Source organism: Triticum aestivum, chromosome 6B (genome assembly GCF_018294505.1).
Source record: "Triticum aestivum cultivar Chinese Spring chromosome 6B, IWGSC CS RefSeq v2.1, whole genome shotgun sequence".
Lineage (NCBI taxonomy): Eukaryota > Viridiplantae > Streptophyta > Magnoliopsida > Poales > Poaceae > Triticum > Triticum aestivum.
The window spans coordinates 190,207,929-190,233,213 of NC_057810.1; the positions used below are offsets into that span (position 1 = coordinate 190,207,929).

General features: G+C 42.8%; 1 long non-coding RNA gene across 1 annotated transcript; it reads left to right on the plus strand.

The window, feature by feature from the left end:
• Positions 1–268: 268 nt before the first annotated feature.
• On the plus strand, positions 269–2,192 carry LOC123133930 (uncharacterized). Its single transcript, XR_006465437.1, has 2 exons — positions 269–339; positions 456–2,192. It is a non-coding gene; the product is annotated as an uncharacterized lncRNA (long non-coding RNA).
• Positions 2,193–25,285: the final 23,093 nt, after the last annotated feature.

Here is a 25,285-nt window from a genome sequence, read left to right on the forward strand (position 1 = left end):
ATTAACTCCAAATTGGTTTGTCTTCCCCGCTTTTGTGTCGCAATTTCTTCCACCTCCATGCCACAAATGCACATGAAACCGCCTTGCAGCACTCAATTTACGGCCCTCATTATTTTCTGATTCATTACCCTGCAAATGCGGGCAAAGTTGTATTTATAAACCCTCTGTACTGCCATACTCATCGACCACGAACGCCTGCTCACATCCACGTCTGGGATCAAGATCTATCTTGGGGGGGGGGGGGGGGGGGGGGGGGAACTTCATGCGGAAGGGCATCAACATCCTCGAGGGTAAGCCCGAGCCACAGTACAGCTCCGAGGAATAGATGATGCTCTGCACGTAAGTCGCCTCCTTCCCCACCTCCCTCTGGCCATGCCTAGCCTTGGCCCGACTTGATCTGATCCGTGTTGATCTACAGTTTCTGCGCCCCCCTGTTTGTCTCTTTTGTTGTGCAGCAGGATATACTCGCGGGAGCTGTACGACCAGTACCGCAAGTCCGTTGAGTACATCCGAGCAACGGTGAGTTGATTTGCAGTATACGTACTCCCTCCGTCCCAAAAATCTTGTCTTAGATTTGTCTAGATATGGATGTATCTATTAGTGTTAGATACATCCGTATGTAGACAAATCTAAGACAAGAATTTTGGGAAGGAGGAAGTACATGACTGCTGTGTTCAGACTAGCCCCTGTTTTCTGTGTGTGCTGGTGCTGTTGGTTTCAGGTCCATTGAACCAAGGAGAATCTGATTGTTTTTTCGTTTCGAACATGCACAGATGGGTTTGCCTTTGTGTACTTTTTTGGGGTTCCGGTGGAGCGTGAGGGGTCGGTTGTTTTACTGGCTGGGAATGGTTACATTCTCTTCTTAGTGTCTTACTATGTACCACCACATAATCAGATCCCGTTAATTTTTTTTGTTTTTTATTCACAAAAAAACAATATTATTTTGTTCTTTGACAGTTTGAAATGAACGGTCCTATTAGAATTCCAGTATACTACTATCTTTTATGCAGTATGTCTGTAGGTGTAGCCGGTCTAATACCCTTTAAATTAGTGCATAGTGATTTCGCTTTTTACCTGGCAAGGTGCTTTAGGTAAGTTTATTTATGCTCCACTTTCTAGGGCCAAAGAATGCAGTCTCATTTGTGGATTTCTGCTTTTACTTTTTCGTTAGTATAATTCTGATGCAGACTTAATGATCATCCTCAATTTCAGGCTGAAGGTCTTCATTGTCGCATATTCAAATTTAGATTGGACATGTATATACGTAGTTCCTGATGGAATATTTCTTCTTTGTCTGACTTTTCATTTGTGCTAGATAATTAACCATTAGTTCGCATCTCAATAATGGTGTTTTGTTTGTTCCTGAGACTTGCAGGTTAGTGATTGTTGGCTTTGCTGAATTGGTAGATTTTTAGTTCAGGTAAACACTACTGAACTCCTGAACTGGTGACCTTTCTATACAAGTTTTGTCTATGTGGCAACATTTTTTTGGCTCCTAATAGTTATTTTTTTCTAGAAGATAGTTAATGAATTACTTGCATTTTGACTATAACTACACATATATGGATCGAACATCCAAATTTATTCCTTTTACATTTGATTACTGCTATGCTGATATGGATGCACTATTTTCATGTATATAACAGTCAAGTGTTATCATTTTCTTCGTTTTAGATTATTTGTATAAACACTACTGTAGTTATTTTGTTCTAGAAGATAGTGAATGAATTACTTGCATTTTGACGATAACTGCACATTTATGGATCGAACATCCAAATTTATTCCTTTTACATTTGACTACTACTATGCTGATTTGGATGCACTATTTTCATGTATATAACAGTCAAGTGTTATCATTGTATAAACATAACTGTTACCATTCGAGGAAAACAATGCTTTTGTATGCACATCCGGTTAAAGGAAGGTAAGGTATGGTGGCGGTCCCAGTTCTAGAAGAATGCATAGTATTACTACAAGATTTTGGGAAGGTTACTAAGCATTGTAATAGAGAATCGAATGTTGTTGCTCATGAGCTAGCTAGATGGGGTGGTCCAAACACTCCCTCTCTATGGGTGGATGCACCCCGGATTTTATTGTAAAACTCTTAGCGGACGATATAAGTGTTATTGAGTAATAAACCTAGCAACATTATAAGATATGTTTCCGTCACAAAAGGGTAATGTTTTGAATCACAGGCAAGTACTCCCTTCGTCCCATAATATAAGAACGTTTTTGACAAAAACGTTTTTATATTATGGGACAGAGGGAGTAACTATTTTCATTACACGGATTACTTCTCCACATTAGAAATTTAAGCAAAAGAAATCTCGCAGCAACGCGCGGGGAATCATCTAGGGTAGTACAACACGTGAGCTCACAAATACTAATACACGCAGGATCATCAGACAGTACAGTAATTCTACCCATATTAGTTGATCACACGCACAGCCGCACCTAAATCCGGGAAGGATCCATCACCTTCTGTCCTGCACCATCACTCAGAATCGGACCGAAGCAGAAAAATTCTCGGAGGGAGCAGCTGTAGTGCAGGTATCAGATCCAAAAACGAAACCTTACTGATTTTGTTACAACTAGCGATAGTCACGTTCGTTCCACCTCAGCAAGAAGTAATGCCTCCCAGTGAACAAATTTCCTCACTGGTTCAGAGACATCCCAATAGAACTGCTACTGCTTACAAATGACACTTAGATAGAGCATCCCCAACGGGATGATGATGACCCTGAGGAGAATGATTAATATCCAGAGTCCGAGGAAGATTTAAGCCTCGGACCCGACGAATTTGATATCCCCGAAGAGCCACTTGACGATCCTCAGTTACAGCCGCCGGCGTCTACTTAGCACCCCCAACAGCATGAAGCTAAAATCCCAGAAGCTTCGAGCTGAACAGGACAAGATAACTGATAAGTGGACCGAGGTCCTCAGCGCCAAGAAAGAGCTCGAGGAAAGACTCATAGGAAATAAGCAGTACTACCCTCGCAAGAGTCTGCTTCCCGAGTTTGATGAGGAGGTCACCGGGACCCTGCTATCAAAGCGCGACTGGTCCCAAGACCTGTTAGGAATCGTTGCATGGAAAAACAAAAAAAAATTCTACGCGCACGCAATGATCTATCCATGGGGATGCATAGCAACGAGGGGAGAGTGTGTCTACATACCCTCGTAGACCGTAAGAGGAAGCGTTTCACAACACAGTTGATGTAGTCGAACTTCTTCGTGCTTCAACCGATCAAGTACCGAATGCACGTCACCTTCGCGTTCTGCACATGTTCAACTCGGTAACGTCCCTCGCCTTGATCCAGCAAGACGTCGAGGTAGTAGATGAGTTCCGTCAGCATGACGGTGTGGTGATAGTGATGGTGAAGTGATCTCCGCAGGGCTTCGCCTAAGCACTATGAAAATATGATCGGGGGTGTAAACGATGGAGGGGGTGCCGCACATGGCTAACAATTGATCTGACGTGTGCTAGGCGCCCCTCCCACATATATATAGGTGGGAGGGAGAGGGGAGAGGCCAGGGCGCTCTAGGGCTGGCCGCCGGCCCCCTAGGAGTCCTGCCTTGCCCTGCGCCCCCCTGCCATGTTTCCCCAAGGGGGAAGGAAAGAAGGGGGAGAGGGAAAGAAGTGGGAATCCTAATCCACACTTTCCTTTTCCTTCTCCCCTTTCCTTCTTCTCCTTAGGTCGTCCCATATGGGGGGCGCACTAGCCCCTTGTGGCTGGTGTGTTTCCCCTCTTGGCCCATAAGGCCCATAACTTTTGCCGGGTGTCCGGAACCCCTTCCGGTGACCCGATAAGTACCCGATACCTCCCGAGACACTTCTGGTGTCCGAATACCATCGTCCTATATATCAATCTTTACCTCTCGGCCATTTCGAGACTCCTCATTATGCCCGTGATCTCATCCGGGACTTCGAACAACATACGGTCACCAAATCACTTAACTCATATAATACTATATAGTCATCGAACGTTAAGCGTGCGGACCTTACGGGTTCGAGAACTATGTAGACAGGACCGAGACACCTCTCCGGTCAATAACCAATAGCGGAACCTGGATGCCCATATTGGCTCCTCCATATTCTACGAAGATCTTTATCGGTCGAACCGTTATGACAACATACGTAATTCCCTTTGTCCGTCGGTATGTTACTTGCCCGAGATTCGATCGTTGGTATGTTTATACCTAGTTCAATCTCGTTACCGGCAAGTCTCTTTACTCGTTCCGTAATACATCACCTCTTGACTAACTCCTTAGTTGTTTGCTTGCAAGCTTATGATGTGCATTACCGAGAGGGCCCAAAGATACCTCTCCGATACTCGGAGTGACAAATCCTAATCTCGATCTATGCCAACTCAACAAACACCTTTGGAGATACCTGTAGAGCATCTTTATAATGACCCAGTTTGTGACGTTTGATAGCACACAAGGCATTCCTTCGGTATCCGGGAGTTGCATAATCTCATAGTCGAAGGAATATGTATTTGACATGAAGAAAGCAATAGCAATAAAACTGAACGACCATTATGTTAAGATAACGGATGGGTTTTGTCCATCACATCATTCTCCTCATGATGTGATCCCATTATCAAATGACAACACATGTCCAAGGTTAGGAAACCTTAACCATCTTTGATCAACGATCTAGTCTAGTAGAGGCTCACTAGGGACACGGTGTTTGTTTATGTATTCACACATGTATTAAAGTTTCCAATTAATATAATTCTAGCATGGATAATAAACCTTTATCATGAATAAGGAAATATAAAATAACATTTTTATTATTGCCTCTAGGGCGTATTTCCTTCAGTCTCCCACTTGCACTAGAGTCAATAATCTAGATTACATTGTAATGACTCAAACACCCATGGAGTCTTGTTGCTGATCATGTTTTGCTCATGGAAGAGGCTTAGTCAACGGGTCTGCCACATTCAGATCCATATGTATCTTGCAAATTTCTATGTCCCCATCCTTGACTTGGTCATGAATGGAATTAAAGTGTCTCTTGATGTGTTTGGTTCTCTTGTGAAACCTGGATTCCTTCGCCAAGGCAATTGCTCCAGTGTTGCCACAAAAGATTTTTATTGGATGCGATGCACTAGGTATTGCACCCAGATTGGATATGAACTCCTTCATCAGACTCCTTCATTTGCTGCTTCCTAAGCAGGTATGTACTCCGCTTCACACGTAGATCCTGCCACGACGCTCTGCTTGAAAGTGCACCAACTGATAGCTCCACCATTCAATATAAATACGTATCCGGTTTGTCACTGAGAGTCATCCGGATCAGTGTCAAAGCTAGCATCAACGTAACCATTTACGACGAGCTCTTTGTCACCTCCATAAACGAGAAACATATCCTTGGTCCTTTTTCAGGTATTTCAAGATGTTCTTGACCGTTGTCCAGTGATCCACTCCTGGATTACTTTGGTACCTCCCTGCCATACTTATGGCAAAGGCACACATCAGGTCTGGTACACATCATAGCATACATGATAGAACCTATGGCTGAGGCATAGGAAATGACTTTCATTTTCTATCTATCTTCGTAGTCGTCGGGCTTTGAGTCTGACTCAACTTCACACCTTGTAACACAGGCAAGAACCCTTTCTTTGACAGATACATTTTGAACTTCTTCAAAACTTTGTCAAGGTATGTGCTTTGTGAAAGTCCTATTAAGTGTCTCGATCTATCTCTATAGATCTTGATGCCCAATATATAAGCAGCTTCGTCGAGGTCTGTCATTGAAAAACTCTTATTCAAGTATCCTTTTATGCTATCCAGAAATTCTATATCATTTCCAATCAACAATCTACATATAATATTAGAAATGCTACAGAGCTCCTACTCACTTTCTTGTAAATATAGGCTTCACCGAAAGTCTTTATAAAACCATATGCTTTGATCACCTCATCAAAGCGTATATTCCAACTCCGAGATGCTTGCACCAGTCCATAGATGGATCGCTGGAGCTTGCACACTTTCTTAGCACCTTTAGGATCGACAAAACCTCCTGGTTGCATCATATACAACTCTTCTTTAAGAAATCCATTAAGGAATGCAGTTTTGATGTCCATTTGCCAGATTTCATAATCATAAAATGCGGCAAGTGCTAACATGATTCAGACGAACTTAAGCATCGCTATGGGTGAGAAAGTCTCATCATAGTCAACCCCTTGAACTTGTCGAAAACCTTTTGCGACAAGTCGATCTTTGTAGATAGTAATATTACCATCAGCGCCAGTCTTCTTCTTGAAGATCCATTTATTCTCTATGGCATGCCGATCATCGGGCAAGTCCACCAAAGTCCATACTTTGTTCTCATACATGGATCATTTCTCATATTTCATGGCCTCAAGCCATCTATCGGAATCTGGGCGCATCATAGCTTCTTCATAGTTCATAGGTTCGCCTTGGTTTAATAACATGTCTTCCAAAATAGGATTACCGTAACACTTTGGTGCGGATCATGCTCTGGTTGACCTATGAGATTCAGTAGCAACTTGATCTGAAGTTTCATGATCATTATCATTTGCTTCCTCTCTAGTTGGTGTAGGCATCACGGGAACGGATTTCTCTGATGTGCTACTTTCCAATTCAAGAGAAGGTATGATTACCTCATCAAGTTCTACTTTCCCCCCACTCACTTCTTTCCAGAGAAACTCCTTCTCTAGAAAGGTTTCATTCTTGGCAACAAAGATCTTGCCTTTGGATCTATGGTAGAAGGTGTACACAATTGTTTCCTTAGGGTATCCTATGAAGACGCACTTCTCCGATTAGGGTTCGAGCTTATCACGATGAAGCCTTTTGACATAAGTGTCGCAACCCCAAACTTTAAGAAACGACGGCTTAGGTTTCTTGCCAAACCATAGTTCATACAGTGTCATCTCAATGGATTTGGATGGTGCCCTGTTTAACGTGAATGCAGGTGTCTCTAATGCATAACCCCAAAATGATAGCGGTAAATCGGTAAGAGACATCATAGATCGCACCATATCTAATAAAGTACGGTTATGACATTCGGACACACCATTACACTATGGTGTTCCAGGTGGCGTGAGTTGTGAAACTATTCCACATTGTTTTAAATGAAGGCCAAACTCGTAACTCAAATATTCGCCTCCACAATCAGATTGTAGAAACTTTATTTTCTTGTTACGATGATTCTTTACTTCACTCTGAAATTCTTTGAACTTTTCAAATGTTTCAGACTTGTGTTTCATTAAGTAGATATACCCATATCTACTCAAATCATCTGTGAAGGTCAAAAAATAATGATACCCGTCGCGTGCCTCAACAATCATCGGACCTCATACATCGGCATGTATTATTTCCAATAAGTCATTGGCTCGCTCCAATTGTTCCGGAGAACGGAGTTTTAGTCATCTTGCCCATGAGGCATGGTTCGCAAGTATCAAATTATTCATAATCAAGTGATTCCAAAAGTCCATCTGCATGGAGTTTCTTCATGCGCTTTACACCAATATGACCTAAACGACAGTGCCACAAATATGTTGCACTATCATTATCAACTTTGCATCTTTTGGCTTCAATATTATGAATATGTGTATCACTACAATCGAGATTCAACAAAAAATAGACCACTCTTCAAGGGTGCATGACCATAAAAGATATTACTCATATAAATAAAACAACCACTATTCTTTGATTTAAATGAATACCCGTCTCGCACTAAACAAGATCCAGATATAATGTTCATGCTCAACGCTGGCACCAAATAAAAATTATTCAGGTCTAAAACTAACCCCGAAGGTAGATGTAGAAGTAGCGTGCCGACAACGATCACATCGACTTTGGAACCATTCCCAACGTGCATTGTCACTTCGTCCTTAACTAATCTTCGTTTAATCCGTAGCTCCGGTTTTGAGTTACAAATATGAGAACTGAACCAGTACCAAATACATAGGCGCTACTATGAGCATTAGTAAGGTACACATCAATAACATGTATATCAAATATACATTTGTTCACTTTGCCATCCTTCTTATCCGCCAAATACTTGGGGCAGTTCCGCTTCCAGTGACCAGTCGCTTTGTAGTAGAAGCACCCAGTTTCAGGCCTGGGTCCAGTGATTGAAGCCTTTGTAGTGACCAGTCCCTTTACCATCCCTTGCATATTATAGTTCATCACGAAGACTTTGTAGCTTGGTGGCAGTGATTGAAGAACTCTATCAATGACACAATCAATTGGAAGATCAACTCCCAGCTGAGTCAAGTGATTATAATACCCAGACATTTTGAGTATGTGTTCACTGACAGAACTGTTCTCCTCCATCTTGCAGCTACAAAACTTGTTGGAGACTTCATATCTCTCAACCCGGGCATTTGCTTGAAATATTAACTTCAACTCTTGGAGCATCTCATATGGTCCATGACGTTCAAAACGTCTTTCAAGTCCCGGTTCTAAGCCCTAAAGTATGGCACACTGAACTATCGAGTAGTCATTAGATCAAGTTTGCCAGACGTTCAAAACATCAACATCTGCTCCTACAGTAGGCCTTTCACCTAGCAGTGCATCAAGAACATAATTCTTCTGTGCAGCAACGAGGATAATCCTCAAGTTACGGACCTAGTCCGTGTAGTTGCTACCATCATCTTTCAACTTAGCTTTCTCTACGAATGCACTGAAATTCAGGGGAACGGTAGCACGGGCCATTGATCTACAACATAGATATGCAAATACTATCAGGACTAAGTTCATGATAAATTAAGTTCAGTTAATCAAATTACATAAGAACTCCCACTTGAATAGACATCCCTCATGTCCGATCATCACGTGAGATGGGGTAGTTGCTACCTCTTGAGCACTGCGTTGGATTTCCCCAAAGAGGAGAGGATGATGCAGCAAAGTAGCATAAGTATTTCCCTCAGTTTTTGAGAACCAAGGTATCAATCCAGTAGGAGACCACGCACAAGTCCCTCGTACCTACACAAAACGATAGCTACTCGCAACCAACACGATTAGGGGTTGTCAATCCCTTCACGGTCACTTACGAGAGTGAGATCTGATAGATAATATTTTTGGTATTTTTGATAGATAGATGCAAAGTAAAAAGTAAAAGGCAAAGTAAAAACAAAGCAAGTAATAAAGCGATAGAGATTGATATGATGAGAATAGACCCGGGGGCCATAGGTTTCACTAGTGGCTTCTCTCAAGAGCATAAGTATTCTATAGTGGGTGAACAAATTACTATTGAGTAATTGACAGAATTGAGCATAATTATGAGTATATCTAGGTAATGATCATGTATATAGGCATCACGTCCGAGACAAGTAGATCGAAATGATTCTGCATCTACTACTATTACTCCACTCATCGACCGCTATCCAGCATGCATCCAGAGTATTAAGTTAAAAACAGAGTAACGCTTTAAGCAAGATGACATGATGTAGAGGGATAAATTCATGCAATATGATAAAAACCCCATCTTGTTATCCTCGATGGCAACAATACAATACGTGCCTTGCTGCCCCTGCTGTCACTGGGAAAGAACACCGCAAGATTGAACCCAAAGCTAAGCACTTCTCCCATTGCAAGAACTACCAATCTAGTTGGCCAAACCAAAAAGGATAATTCGAAGAAACTTGCAAAGATAACTCAATCATACATAAAAGAATTCAGAGAAGATTCAAATATTTTCCATAGATAAGTTGGATCATAAACCCACAATTCATCGGTCTCAACAAACACACCGCAAAAAGAAGATTACATCGAATAGATCTCCACGAGAGAGGGGGAGAACATTGTATTGAGATCCAAAAAGAGAGAATAAGCCATCTAGCTACTAGCTATGGACCCGAAGGTCTGAAGTAAACTACTCACACTTCATCGGAGGGGCTATGGTGTTGATGTAGAAGCCCTCCGTGGTGGATGCCCCCTCCGGCGGAACTCCGGAACAGGCCCCAAGATGGGATCTCGTGGATACAGAAGGTTGCGGCGGTGGAATTAGGTTTTTGGCTCCTCTTCTGATCGTTTGGGGGTACGTAGGTATATATAGGAGGAAAGAGTACGTCGGTGGAGCAATAGAGGGCCCACGAGGTAGGGGGCACGCCCAGGGGAGGGGGGCGCCCTCCACCCTCGTGACCGCCTCTGGCACTTCTTGGAGTAGGGTACAAGTCTCATGGATCACGTTCGGTGAGAAAATCACGTTCCCGAAGGTTTCATTCCGTTTGGACTCCGTTTGATATTCCGTTTCCTCGAAACACTGAAATAGGCAAAAAAAAATAGCAATTCTGGGCTGGGCCTCCGGTTAATAGGTTAGTCCCAAAAATAATATAAAAGTGGAAAATAAAGCCCAATATAGTCCAAAACAGTAGATAAAGTAGCATGGAGCAATCAAAAATTATAGATACGTTGGAGACGTATCAGTAGTCATCAATGGTAAACATCTCTATGTTGATCATATCTACTATGTGATTCACGTTCGACCTTTCGGTCTCAAGTGTTTCGAGGCCATGCCTGTACATGCTAGGCTTGTCAATTTAACCCAAGTATTCTGCATGTGCAAAACTACCTTACACCCATTGTATGTGAACGTAGAGTCTATCACACCCGATCATCACGTGGTGTCTCAACACGAAGAATTGTAGCAACGGTGCATACTCAGGGAGAACACTTTTCCCTTGAACTTTAGTGAAGGGATCATCTTATAATGCTACCGCCGTACTAAGCAAAATAAGATGCACAAAAGATAAACATCACATGCAATCAAAATATGTGACATGATATGGCCATCATCATCTCGTGCTTTTGATCTCCATCTCCAAAGCATTGTCATGATCTCCGTCGTCACCGGCTTGACACCTTGATCTCCATCGTTTCGTCATGGTCGTCTCGCCAACTATTGCTTCTACAACTATCGCTAATGCATAGTGATAAAGTAAAGCAATTACATGGCGTTTGCATTTCATACAATAAAGAGACAGCCATAAGGCTCTTGTCGGTTGCTGATAACTTACAAAACATGATCATCTCATACAATAACGTTTATCACGTCATGTCTTGACCATATCACCTGACAACATGCCCTGCAAAAACAAGTTAGGTGTCCTCTACTTTGTTATTGCAAGTTTCACGTGGCTGCTATAGGCTTCTAGCAAGAACCGTTCTTACCTACGCAAAAAAAACCACAATGGTGTTTTGTTAAGTTTGTTGTTTTAACCTTCTTCAAGGACCGGTCGTAGTCAAATTCAATTCAACTAAAGTAGGAGAAACAGGCACCCGCCAGCCACCTTTATGCAAAACTAGTTGCATGTCAGTCAGTGGAACCGGTCTCATGTGCGTGGACATGTAAGGTTGGTCCGAGCCACTTCATCCCAAAATACCGCCAAATACAAATAAGACGTTGGTGGTAAGCAGTATGACTATCGCCGCCCACAACTCTTTGTGTTCTACTCGTGCATATCATCTACGCATAGACCTAGCTCAAGATGCGACTGTTGGGAATCGTTGCATGGAAAAACAAAAAAAATTCTACGCGCACGCAATGATCTATCCATGGAGATGCATAGCAACGAGGGGGAGAGTGTGTCTACGTACCCTCGTAGACCGTAAGAGGAAGCGTTTCACAACGCGGTTGATGTAATCGAACTTCTTTGTGCTTCAACCAATCAAGTACCTAACACACGTCACCTCTGCGTTCTGCACACGTTCAGCTCAGTGACGTCCCTTGCCTTCTTGATCCAGCAAGACGTCGAGGTAGTAGATGAGTTCCATCAGCACGGCAGCATGGTGACGGTGATGGTGAAGTGATCTTCGTAGGGCTTCTCCTAAGCACTACGAAAATATATATGACCGAGAGTGTAAACGGTGGCGGGGGCGCCGCACACGGCTAACAATTGATCTGGTGTGTGCTAGGCGCCCCCTCCCACATATATATAGGTGGGAGAGGGAGGGGAGAGGCCAGGACGCGCCCTAGGGCTGGCCACCGGCCCCCTAGGGTTCCTGCCTTGCCCTGCGCCCCCCTGCCATGTTTCCCCAAGGGGGAAGGAAAGAGGGGAGAGGGGAGAGGGAAAGAAGTGGGAATCCTCATCCACACTTTCCTTTCCCTTCTCCCCTTTCCCTCTCCTACTTAGGCCAGCCCATATGGGGGGCACACCAGCCCCTTGTGTCTAGTGCGTTTCCCCTCTTGGCCCATAAGGCCCATATCTTTTGCCGGGGTGCCCGGAAGCCCTTCCTGTGACCCGATAAGTACCTGATACCTCCCGAAACACTTCTGGTGTCCGAATACCGTCGTCCTATATATCAATATTTACCTCTCGACCATTTCGAGACTCCTCGTCATGTCCGTGATCTCATCCGGGACTCCGAACAACATTCGGTCACCAAATCACATAACTCATATAATACTATATCGTCATCGAACGTTAAGCGTGCGACCCTACGGGTTTGAGAACTATGTAGACATGACCGAGACACCTCTTCGGTCAATAACCAATAAGGGAACTTGGATGCCCATATTGGCTCCTACATATTCTACGAAGATCTTTATCGGTCAAACCGTTATTACAACATACGTAATTCCCTTTGTCCGTCGGTATGTTACTTGCCTGAGATTCGAGCGTTGGTATGTTTATACCTAGTTCAATCTTGTTGTCGGCAAGTCTGTTTACTCGTTCCGTAATACATCACCTCTTGACTAACTCCTTAGTCGTTTGCTTGCAAGCTTATGATATGTATTACCGAGAGGGCCTAGAGATACCTTTGTGATACTCGGAGTGACAAATCTGAAAGTGCAACTATCCCTGGGTGGTTTTGGTAATGTTTAACAACATATAGTTCATTGAACTAATGCTATTTCAAGATGAATATTTCAGGAAAGTTCAATGTTTGGCATGGCATGGATTAGGAATGTGGACCCCTCAAAATGCTAAGGACAAAGGATTGGCTCAAGCTCTAAAGCTCAAGACTCTACATTTTCTATTTCAGTGATCCAAGATCACATTGAGTCCATAGGAAAGCCAATACTATTAAAAGGGGATGAGGTGTTGCTTAATGGCTTGCTTACTCAAAATTATTAGTGATATGCTCCAAAAATCCTCAACCACTTTCTCATATCCACATATGTCCCAAACCAAAAGTCAAACTCGGCCCTACTGATTTGATCTATCCAGTGCCACCGAGTTCATTTTACATAGCCACTGCGAGAAACCCTAGTCACTTCTGTCTCACCGATAGGGATCTCGGTCTCACCGAGATGGGATTGCACGCTCTCTGTTTCCCTTCGTAATGTTTCGGTCTAATCGAGATGAGCGATCGGTCCCACCGAGTTCGCAATGCAAACTCTCTGTTTCCCCTTCGTAATGTTTCGCTCTCACCAAGATGAGCGAATCGGTCCCATCGAGTTTGCCTGACCAACTCTCTAGTTAGCTTATTACCAAAGTTGGTCCCACCGAGTTTGTGTAATCGGTCTCACCGAGATTACGTTATGCCCTAACCCTAAAGAAATCGGTCCCATCGAGTTGACGTGTCGGTCCCACCAAAATGTCTAACAGTCACATTATGAACTAAATCGGTCTGACCGAGTTTTCTGATTCGGTCCCACCGAGTTTGGTAAATTGTGTGTAACAGTTAGATTTTGTGTGGAGGCTATATATACCCCTCCACCCTCTCCTCATTTATGAGGAAAAGCCATCAGAACAAGCCTACACTTCCAGCATTCATTTTCTAAGAGAGAACCACCTACTCATGTGTTGAGGTCAAGATATTCCATTCCAACCACATAAATCTTGATCTCTAGCCTTCCCCAAGTTGTTTTCCACTCAAATCATCTTTCCACCAAATCCAATCCTATGAGAGAGAGTTGAGTGTTGGGGTGACTATCATGTGAAGCACAACAGCAAGGAGTTCATCATCAACACACCATCTATTACGTTTTGGAGAGTGGTGTCTCCTAGATTGGTTAGGTGTCACTTGGGAGCCTCCGTCAAGATTGTGGAGTTGAACCAAGGAATTTGTAAGGGCAAGGAGATCGCCTACTTCATGAAGATCTACCCTAGTGAGGCAAGTCCTTCGTGGGCGATGTCCATGGTGGGATAGACAAGGTTGCTTCTTCGTGGAACCTTCGTGGGTGGAGCCCTCCGTGGACTCGCGCAGCCGTTACCCTTTGTGGGTTGAAGTCTCCATCAACGTGAATGTATGATAGCACCACCTACCGGAACCACGCCAAAAATCTCCGTGTCAACATTGCGTTTGATCCCTCCAAACTCCCCCCTTTACCTTCATCTGCAATGATTTTCCGCTGCTATACTCTTAGAATTGCATTGTAGGTTTATTGCTTGACTTGTGTAAAGTTGTTAAAGTCTGCCAAGACTTAAAATTGGGAAAAGGCTAGTTGTTCATTTGGTCAAGTAGTCTAATCACCCCCCTCTAGACATACTTTCGATCCTACAAGTGGTATCAGAGCTACGGTCTCCATTTGCCTTGATTGCCATAGCTTTTGGTGATCATAGCCTTGGTTTCACAACCTAGGAGAGTATGGCGTCTAGCGAGGGAAATTACCACCGTAGAGGTCCTTACTTTGATGGTACTAATTTTGCTAGTTGGAAGCATAAGATGAAAATGCATATTCTTGGACATAACCCCGCTGTTTGGGCTATTGTGTGTATTGGCTTGCAAGGTGAATTCTTCGATGGGAGAGAACCGAACCGTGAAGCTACTGCGGAAGAGTTGAAGATGCTGCAATACAACGCTCAAGCTTGTGATATTCTCTTCAACGGATTGTGCCCCGAAGAATTCAACAAAATCTACCGTCTTGAGAATGCAAAGGAAATTTGGGATACCTTGATTGATATGCACGAAGGTACTGACTCCGTCAAGGAATCCAAATTGGATGTGCTTCAAAGTCAACTTGACAAGTTCAAAATGAAGGATGGTGAAGGTGTCGCTGAAATGTACTCTAGGCTTGCTCTCATCACAAATGAGATTGCCGGCTTAGGAAGTGAAGAGATGACCGATAGATTCATCATCAAGAAGATCGTAAGAGCCTTGGATGGAAAATATGATACCGTGTGCACATTGATCCAAATGATGCCCAATCACAAAGATCTCAAGACAATGGAAGTCATTGGAAGAATTGTTGCTCATGAGATGTCACTCAAGGATAAATAAGAGCTTCACAACAAGTCAAGTGGTGCTTACAAAGCCTCATGTGATGCTCCTACATCATCAAGTGAGAAACAAACCTTCAATGAAGAATTGAGCCTAATGGTGAAGAACTTCAACAAGTTCTACCAGAGTAGAAGCAAGGAAAGAAGTTCCACGTCAAGGTCCTACCATGACAAAAGATCTTCCAGTCGTGAATGTAATGTCACAGCCTGGTTTTTGCCCTCTTTTATTTGCTTGATTTTCAACTGAGTTGGTTTTGGATTTGGAGTTTTGAATCATTCCATTTGGACTTGATCACTTGGGTATCCCTTGATTTTCACCCAAGTGCCCCCTCTCCTCTTCTAATCCATCATTTCACCCCTCGCCAACCCAACAATATGGTTTGTAATATTTTTCTTAAATAAAAAATATTCATTTTGCCTCTTAAACCCTAGCTGAACTCTTTGACCTCCAAAGCAACCCTCATTTCTGTTGCCCCAAAAATCCTGAGAAAAATCCTAAATATTCTTTGGACCCTAGGGCACATTTCTGAGCAAAAATATTTCACCACTCTTTGGAGTATTTTGGCTACAGAAAATATTTTCACTTCTGGGCTGAAATGGTAGTTTCTACAGCAACTACCTTTTTACTAGCTCCAATGTAGCTGGTTTTCCCTGTGCTTATCACCTTAGTAAGAGTCAGTAAAACCCCAAAGCTCAGCCCTTAAATCCCTGTGGTTTGAACACAGTAGCTGTTCAAAGTTTCTGTCCAGTAACTTAACCTCTTCACCATTTCACTTCTACTGCACCTGGAAACAAACCAAGCTGTGGTAACACCTAAGCTTACTAAGGACTACACGCCAGACATCATGGTTAGTGCATATGTGGCATGATGTCATAGTCCACGTGGTGACTGTGTTCGTCCGAGGGTGCTGGCATGCCAAACGCGCACTCTGCGCGTCGCCAGCGCCTCTGTGGCGCGCGTGCCCGCTGCTCGGCCAGCGAGAGCGTGTCTCCCCTCGCCACCATCCTCATCTCCACCCGCTTTACTCCTCCCTGCCACTCGCTGACGCCGGAGCTCGCCGCAGCGAGCACGGGCACGGTCCGGCCAACGGCACAGTACCTGCGCACTGTGTTCGTCCCTTTCCTCATCGCTCCTGTGCTTGTCCGTGTCCGCGCACAGCTCCCGTGTGACCCCCATCGCCGTCCCCCTATCTCTCTGGCACCATTCGTCGCCAGGCGCCGGAGACAGCTATCCTCCGGCGGAGCCCGAGCCCTCCTCGCCGCCCCACCTATAAAAACCCCCCACCGCAGCCTCCTGGAGCATCGCACCTCACCACCTCTCCCTCCTATAGCCACTAGAAGTCGCAGCACGGCCGGGCAGGTTGCGGGCTGCCGTCCCCGAGCCGAGCTCGCCGGCGATCCCCTCTAGATCGTCCCCGCAGCTTCAGCCGCCCCCAAGCCAAGGCGACCCTGTCAGGACCTCCGCCTCTCCTCCGTGAAGCTAACGCGCCAGGCTAGAGCCGCTGGAGCCGCTCCTAGCCGCCGTCTTCCTCATCTCCGGCGACCACCGTGTTCTGCCTCCGCTTGCAAGGAAGAAACCGACGTCGTCCGGTCACCGTTAGCCACGCTACGGGTACGGGCAGGTGCGCAAGAGCCTTCTCCGTCGATCCCTCCCTCTAGTTTTCCTCCAAGAAGCCTCAACGCCAGCGTAAGCTCCGGCGAAGTGCCGCACATCTCTGTTTCTTTCTCCCCTCCCTCCGGCCTGACTAGCAGGGCCCGCTAGTCAGCCACTCAATACGCCCGCGAAGCGGTATGAGTGGTGGCGCCCCGGGAAAATATGCCATCGACGTCACCCCCTCTCTGTTTTCTTTTTTTCAAATTCATTTAAATTCCAGTAGCATTCAAACAGCCATAACTTTTATTCTACAAGTCCAAATGCAGTGATTCTTTTTGCATTGTGTTTTTTGTCCAAAAATTTAACAGCTCCCAAAAGATGGGATTTTTTTCCTTGCTGTCTAGATTTTCTGGCAATTTTCAGAAGGTTTCTTGATATTTTTCTTTTGTGGTTTTTGAATGTTTTCAGAGGAACCAGCTTGTCTTGAGGATCACCAGGAGCCTTGGGAACCTCATCAGTACTAAGGCAAGCCACAGTAACATTTTAATGGTGCCACTTCAATATTTATGATTTTCATACTTGAACTTATGAATATTGAAGCATTTGAGTTAGTTATATAATAAATACATTCTGGTATATGCTTGTTATGTTAAAATGCTTGAACTTCAGTATGTTTGAAGTAAATATTGCTGGTTAGATTATGAGAACTTAGTTGCAAGAGTTAAATAAGTAATATGGTCATAGAATTTGATGAGTAGTTTAAATATTATTTTGCATGAGGTATAATGATGGTTATTGTTAGAAATAGTTCTGGTATGAGTAAAGAGAGGTCTTAACCAGGGGAAACGCTTCCTATCTATAGTCTGGGAAGACACCAACGTCAGACCACTCAAATGCCGTTGATTCAATTGAGATTGGACGCTTAAGATTCTGCCTCTCATGTAAATAAAAAAAATATGCAAGCAACTAACCACCCGCAATCCCCGCCCCTGGTTGCAATCGTCCCTGATTGCATGCAGCTTGCCGGGCTCTCCCTCCGCCTCGCACGCATCGTCCCCAACTCGCCTCGCCCAGATCCCCTTCTCCCTTGCCGCGCACGCAGGAGTCTCCTTCTCTCCTCTTCGTCCAGCCGCTCGGCGACCCCACCGGCCGGCCAGCTCCTCCCCCGTGGTCACCGACGAGCTCAGAATGTAACTCGCCATCGCGCTTATCTCCATCGGGATCAGGCCCTCCTCCACCATTCTGGACTCCGGTCCACCTGGTCCGAGTAGCTCTCGCTTCAGGAACGAAGCAAGCACGAATGGAGTATCGCCCACATCCTCACGACCGGGTTTGAGTCCTCTCCACTTGGCAATTTTTTTATCATGCAGAGCTAGTTGATTCCTAAAATAATTGTTTTCTGATTTTTGTTTGATATCTAGAGTAGATGCCAGTACCTTGGTTATGCCATGTTTGTGGGTGTGAATTTGGTCAACCAGTATGTATTTGATCACTAGATGATTCACAAGTTTTTTATGAACTGGGCAGGTGAAGCGCATAAATATATCTCCTTGGTTGTCAGCAATATTAGTATTTGGGTCTTCTTCTTTTTTTCAATTTTCAATGCTTCCAAGTAACAATACATATGTTCCCAGCGTACGTTTTCATGCTTCTTTGGGTAAGAAAGTTACACTTCCATTGGTCAACATTTTTTTATTAAATCTGTATGTAGGGGACGCAAAGCATGCATCCTCATATTGGCAGCAACCTTATTTGTTTTATTATCAATTTCTCTGCTTCCGACCAAGACGAATATTGTTGAGCTGTCATATTTTCATGCTTCCTACGAATTGTGATACTGTGTTTAGTAAACTATTCATGGGTACATAGGATAAGCTTGTTAATTCCAATGCCTTGCTTCCATACCCCTATTGGCGCCAATAGTTGTTTTTGTTCCATTTTCCAATTCCCATACTTCCAAGTAACACTACTTATGTATCTAGTACCATTTTTGGTGCTTCTACACTGCAATACTATTGCTTTCTTTGGTACATAATAATTCCAATGGGTCAACAAAAGATCCGTTAAATTCATATGATGATGACCCAAGAGAGGCTTCCTGATGGTAGCCACATGTTTTGTTTATTTCATTAGTGGACTTCTATTGTATGCTTCCAACCTAGACGGGTAATGTTGAGTTGCCATGTTTCCGTTCTTCCTACAATTTGCCATGTTGTGTTTAACAAATTAGCTTCTTACTTCTAATGCCTTGCTTCCATAAAATTTGCCATGCTGTGTTTAATCTTCATGTCTTTGTTTAATCTTCATGGATGCTATAACTGAATGAGCTAAATTTTGGATACTCTGGTCATGAAATTGAACATCACTGTAAGATGAAAGTGGCAAAATGGAACTGAATTAAACTGCAGCATAAATGAACAATACAGAATGGCAAAATAAACATTACAGAATTGGACATCTTGCACAAGAGCAGTTCATCCCACGGACACCCGGCGATCGTACTTCAATCATAGTTGCCACCCTCGGAGCCACCGCTTGAAGCATTGGTGGCTGTTCTCACAGCAGCACAAGTGTTGCCACCCTTGTAGACCCCCGCCGCTCGGAGCACCACGTCGTCGGCGTCACCACACTCACAACGCCACCACTTGCGGCACACCTAACGGCTGCTCGCAGCACCGAAGGAATGGTGGCCAGATGGCACTGCAGCACTGCTTGCAACACATAAATTCTGCCTCGACCAATACTTGTTCATGCTGCCGTCAATATTGTGCATACATTTTTTACTGATATTATTATGCTTACATTTTTTTACTGATATTATTGTGCATACGTGTGTGCTTCAACCATGACTGGTGCTGCTTCTTTGACTAAAGTTATTGTGCATACATTTTTGTTCTTCCACTGCACCTTTTTTGTTTGAACCACTATTGATGTGTGCTTCATTGTTTTTCACTGATTTAGGGTTTTGTATATGCTTCCATGGTAGTAAACTTTTGCTTCAACCATTACTTGTGTGTGCTTCTTTTATTGTAAAGACATTTTGATTCAACCAATTGTATTATGCCCTTGAACCATGGCTAGTGTTTGCTTCTTTTACTGATATTGTTTAGCAAAACAGTAGGGAATACCCCTACTGTTTTTTACTGATATTATTGTACAAGCATTTTGTTTCTTGTAATATTTTTTTTGTATCAATCACTACTAATGCGAGCTTCATTATTTTTCACTGATTTTTCTGTTGTACAGACACTTTGTTGTGCTCGGTTCAGCCGTGCTTCTTCATTTCAAGAACATTGGCCACAATGTTGAGTGAGATGCAGACACTAGGCACCGTTGTATGTGGCTGTTACCTTGTTGACAATGAAGAACTCGCATCACGCATGGAGCTCACCCATGATCGGCTAGTTCAACGCGAAGTGATACTGGCTATGTAGAAGTGAATTATTGTAGTTTTGTAAAAATAAAGGTGTATACTGTTCTTATCAAATAAATCAGTGTCCGTGTATATTTTCGTTTGCCTCTGCACAATTTATTCTAGGAAATGTAAATGCGTACACCAAACGTGAATATTGTTTTTGCTACACCAAAATAAATTTTCAAAGCAAGAAACAATGCTTCAGTCAATATAGAAAAAAATTCTATCCATACGATCGAAAAATATGTTCTGACTGCAACATAAAGGATGCTTATATTGACAAAGAATAATGCTTCCATGCCACCTTAGCACAAAAATGCATCTTCAATAATAATTATTTTCTTATATTTGTTTGTTAGAAGAAAATCATAACTTACCAGGAAAATTGGATAACAAAAGATATTTGGCATGATTTCTGGGAAGCAATTTTTAGCTAATGGCAAAGTACTAGTATCAGTCTACCATGCTGATCCTCACGTTCAAGCTAGGAAGCAATCAATTATTAGGAAGCAAAGGGATTGTTTCCTAATTAACAGGTGCGGGAATTAGGATGCAAAGGGATTGTTTCCTAATTAACAGGTGCGGCAATTAGGATGCAAAGGGATTGTTTCCTAATTAACAAGTGTGGGACGATGGCAGGGGACATGTTCAGCGGAAGCAGTTATAGGAGGAATCAATTAACGTTCCAAACCAACAGTCCATGTGTGGGCCATACTAGTAGATTGGACGGCTATGATGCTTCTAATCCTACGATGTTCCACTAGTCTGATGGGAGGCAGGGATCAGTAGTCTGATCCCTAGCGCTGCCCTTTAACCAGTATAGTAGCATGAGTTTATGTTGGCTCCGTGGGAGCGTAGTTGGTGCAGTTTTGCACGGTTATATGATGCATATGTTAAGTAATGCATGGTATGGCAGTATGACACCGATTATTTTCTTTTCACATTAAAGTTGAACCTGATTAATAATCCAACTTGAACAAGTTGTTGGCCGGGTCGTGGTGCCGCTGAAACGAGTATTTATCAGTGCAACCACATTTGCCGGTATGGGACGGCCTTAATGCGTTTCATTGTCGTGCCTCTGGTCGGTACCTCAATTTAGGGAAGGTTATGGGCGTGCTGTACCTTGGCCCGGTAGTCAACCATAACCTTGTGAGCCCATTGTTAAGTTAAGTTTGGTACCGGATCCCGGTGTGGATCGTGGCCACAACGGTGGTCGAGGTGTCTGGAGGTAGACACGGGGCCACCCAGGACTAGTCCGGTGGGGTCTGAGTCGGAGGGGCCGGGAGAGTGTTGATACGTCTCCAACGTATCTATAATTTTTGATTGATCCATGCTACTTTATCTACTGTTCTAGGCAATATTGGGCTTTATTATCCACTTTTATATTATTTTTGGGACTAACCTATTAACCGGAGGCCCAGCCCAGATTTGTTGTTTTATGCCTATTTCAGTGTTTCGAGGAAAAGGAATATCAGACGGAGTCAAAACGGAATGAAATCAACTGGAGAAGTTATTTTTGGAAGGAAAGCAACCCAGGGAACTTGGAGTGTACGTCAGGAGAGATACGGGCTGCCCACGAGGGTGGGGGACGCCCCCCCCCCCGGCACGCCCCTACCTCGTGGGGCCCCCATAGCTCCACCGACGTACCCCCTGCACCCATATATACCTACGTACCCTAAAACTTCCAGAATAGAAGATAGATCGGGAGTTCCGCCACCGCAAGCCTCTGTAGCCACCAAAAACCTCTCGGGAGCCTGTTTCGGCGCTTTGCCGGAGGGGGAACCCATCACCGGTGGCCATCTTCATCATCCCGGCGCTATCCATGACGAGGAGGGAGTAGTTCACCCTCGGGGCTAAGGGTATGTACGAGTAGCTATGTGTTTGATCTCTCTCTCTCGTGTTCTCTCTTGTGTTCCTCCATGGCACGATCTTGATGTATGCCGAGCTTTGCTATTGTAGTTGGATCTTATGATGTTTCTCCCCCTCTACTCTCTTGTGATGAATTGAGTTTCCCCTTTGAAGTTATCTTATCGGATTAAGTCTTTTATGAACACTTGATGTATGTCTTGCCATGATTATCTGTGGTGATAATGGGATATCATGTGCCACTTGATGTATGTTTTGGTGATCAACTTGTGGGTTTCGTGACATTGGGAACCTATGCATAGGGGTTGGCACACGTTCTTGACTCTCCGGTAGAAACTTTGGGGCACTCTTTGAAGTACTTTCATGTTGGTTGGATGAATCTGAGAGTGTGTGATGCATATCGTATAATCATGCCCACGGATACTTGAGGTGACAATGGAGTATCTAGGTGACATTAGGGTTTTGGTTGATTTGTATCTTAAGGTGTTATTCTAGTACAAACTCTTTTATAGATTGATCCGAAAGAATAACTTTGAGGTGGTTTCGTACCCTACCATAATCTCTACGTTTTTTCTCCGCTATTAGTGGCTTCGGAGTGACTCTTTGTTGCATGTTGAGGGCTTGTTATATGATCTATCTATGTTATTATTGTTGAGAGAACTTGCACTAGTGAAAGTATGAACCCTAGGCCTTGTTTCCTATCATTGCAATACCGTTTACGCTCACTTTTACCACTTGTTACCTTGCTGTTTTTATAATTCCAGATTACAAAAACCTATATCTACTATCTATTTTGCACTTGTATCACCATCTCTTCGCCGAACTAGTGCACCTATACAATTTACCATTGTATTGGGTGTGTTGGGGACACAAGAGACTTTTTGTTATTTGGTTGCAGGGTTGTTTGAGAGAGACCATCTTCATCCTACGCCTCTTACAGATTGATAAACCTTAGGTCATCCACTTGAGGGAAATTTGCTACTGTCCTACAAACCTGTGCACTTGTAGGCACAACAACGTCTACAAGAAGAAGGTTGTGTAGTAGACATCAAGCTCATTTCTGGCGCCGTTGCCGGGGAGGTGAGTGCTTGAAGGTATATCTTTAGATCTTGCAATCGAATCTTTTTGTTTCTTGTTTTAGCACTAGTCTAGTTTATAAAAGAAAATTACAAAAAAATGGAGTTAATTTTGTCTCATACGCTTCACCTTTTTAATATCTTTCGCGAGTATGATGGAAAGGATAATTGTGCTCAAGTGCTAGAAGAAGAAATCTCTAAATTGTTTGGCACTAAATATTTGAATGATGAGCATGATTGCAATTTTGTTAGTATGAATTCTTTGAATATCCATGATGCTAATGGTGATTGCACTAGTTATGATGAAAATATCTCTTATGAGCATGTCAACTTTTATGGAGTGCATATTTGCATGAACACACCAAATAGAGAAGATATTTATTGCAAGAGGCATAAGCACTTAGAAACTAATTTGTTGCCAGAAAGGCTAGATGTTTGTGCTGAAAAATTAAATTTTCTTGGCCGTACTTGTGGACTTTGCAATGAAAGTGGTCATTTAGCCATCCGATGCAAATTGTTTCATGATCTAATCGTGTCCAAAAATTGTGATGAGTTGATTTCCCTTGCACATTATAATGAGCTTAGCTTGCTTATGGGTTGCAAAGAAATGAAATGTTTAACTAATTATCTTCCAGAATTTGCCCGTTACAAACTTCTTGGTTTTGATCTAGAGGAAATTTATATGTATTGTGTGGTGAATTGCATTGAAAATCCTTATATTTCCAATTACATAAAGAAAAGAAAACAAATAGAGGATGATGAGAATACTAATGAAAGGGAAGAGACTTCCCAATCTCCTCCTATTATTTCTTATGATGAATCAGGTAACGAGGAGGAGCTTTCTATTCAACCAATCTCATCAATAAGGAGCTCAAAGAGGAAGGTTGAACCTACACATAATGTGAAGAAGAAAAATAAAAGAAGGAGAAACAAAGATAAAAAGGTATCCCTCCCAAATGGTGTTGCTCATACTACTCATTGTGATGATGATAACTGCTATACTATTGGTGCTATCAATATTTTTAATAATGAGAGTGATTATGCTTATGATATGAAAGGGCCCAAGCTTGGGGAAGCTATGTTTAATGAAGATGATATTTTTAGCATCCCAAGTTTTGATATGCAAAGTTGTTATGATGATAGCATGCCTCCTACCTATGATGAATACGAAAGTGGATTTGTAAGAGTGTCAACTTTATTTAGTGATTCCACTATCTTGGGAGAGGTTTCAATCGATTATGATGAGAACGAAGTTGCTACTTATGATGATTATTGTGATGAAACTTCTGCTATAAAAAGTAGTGATGATTATATTTACAAATCTTGTCATGATTATGATTACCCTTTTTCTGAACATTACTCTTTTAATGTGGAAACAATTTTTAGTGTTCATGTCTCTTATGATACTCCCACTATTATTCATGAGAAAATTTTTGCTTATGTGGAGAGTAGTAAATTTTCTATGCTAGTAGATCATGAAAAGAATGTTTTAGGTGCTGGTTATATTGTTGAATTTATTCATGATGCTACTGAAAATTATTATGAGGGAGGAATATATGCTTGTAGGAATTGCAATAATAGCAAGTTTCCTCTCTATGTGCTTAAAGTTTTGAAGTTATGCTTGTCTTGCTTTCCTATGCCAGTTGATTATTGTTCCCATAAGTTGTTTGCTCACAAAATCCCTATGCATAAGAAGTGGTTTAGACTTAAAAATGTGCTAGTAATATGCTTCATGATGCTCCCGTTATGTTTCAATTCTTATCTTTTATGTGAGCATCATTGTCATCATCATGCCTAGCTAGAAAGGCATTAAAGAAAAGCGCTTATTGGGAGACAACCCAATATTTATCCTTACTGTTTTTGTGTGTCCACATGATTATGCTACTATAGTAATCATGTTTTATAGCTTTTGTTTCAATAAAGTGCCAAGTAAGACCTTTAGGATGGCTTACGGTGATAGTTGTGTTGATCCTGCTGAAAATCAGAAACTTTTGCACCCAGTAAAAGTTTTGTTAATTCACAGAAATGTGCTTCTGATCTGAATATTTTTGCTCTGGATTGGTACACGAATTACTTAGGACTTCCTAATTTAGTAGGATTTTTGGAGTTCCAGAAGTATACGTTTGATACATATTACTACAGACTATTCTGTTTTTGACAGATTCTGTTTTCTATGTGTTGTTTGCTTATTTTG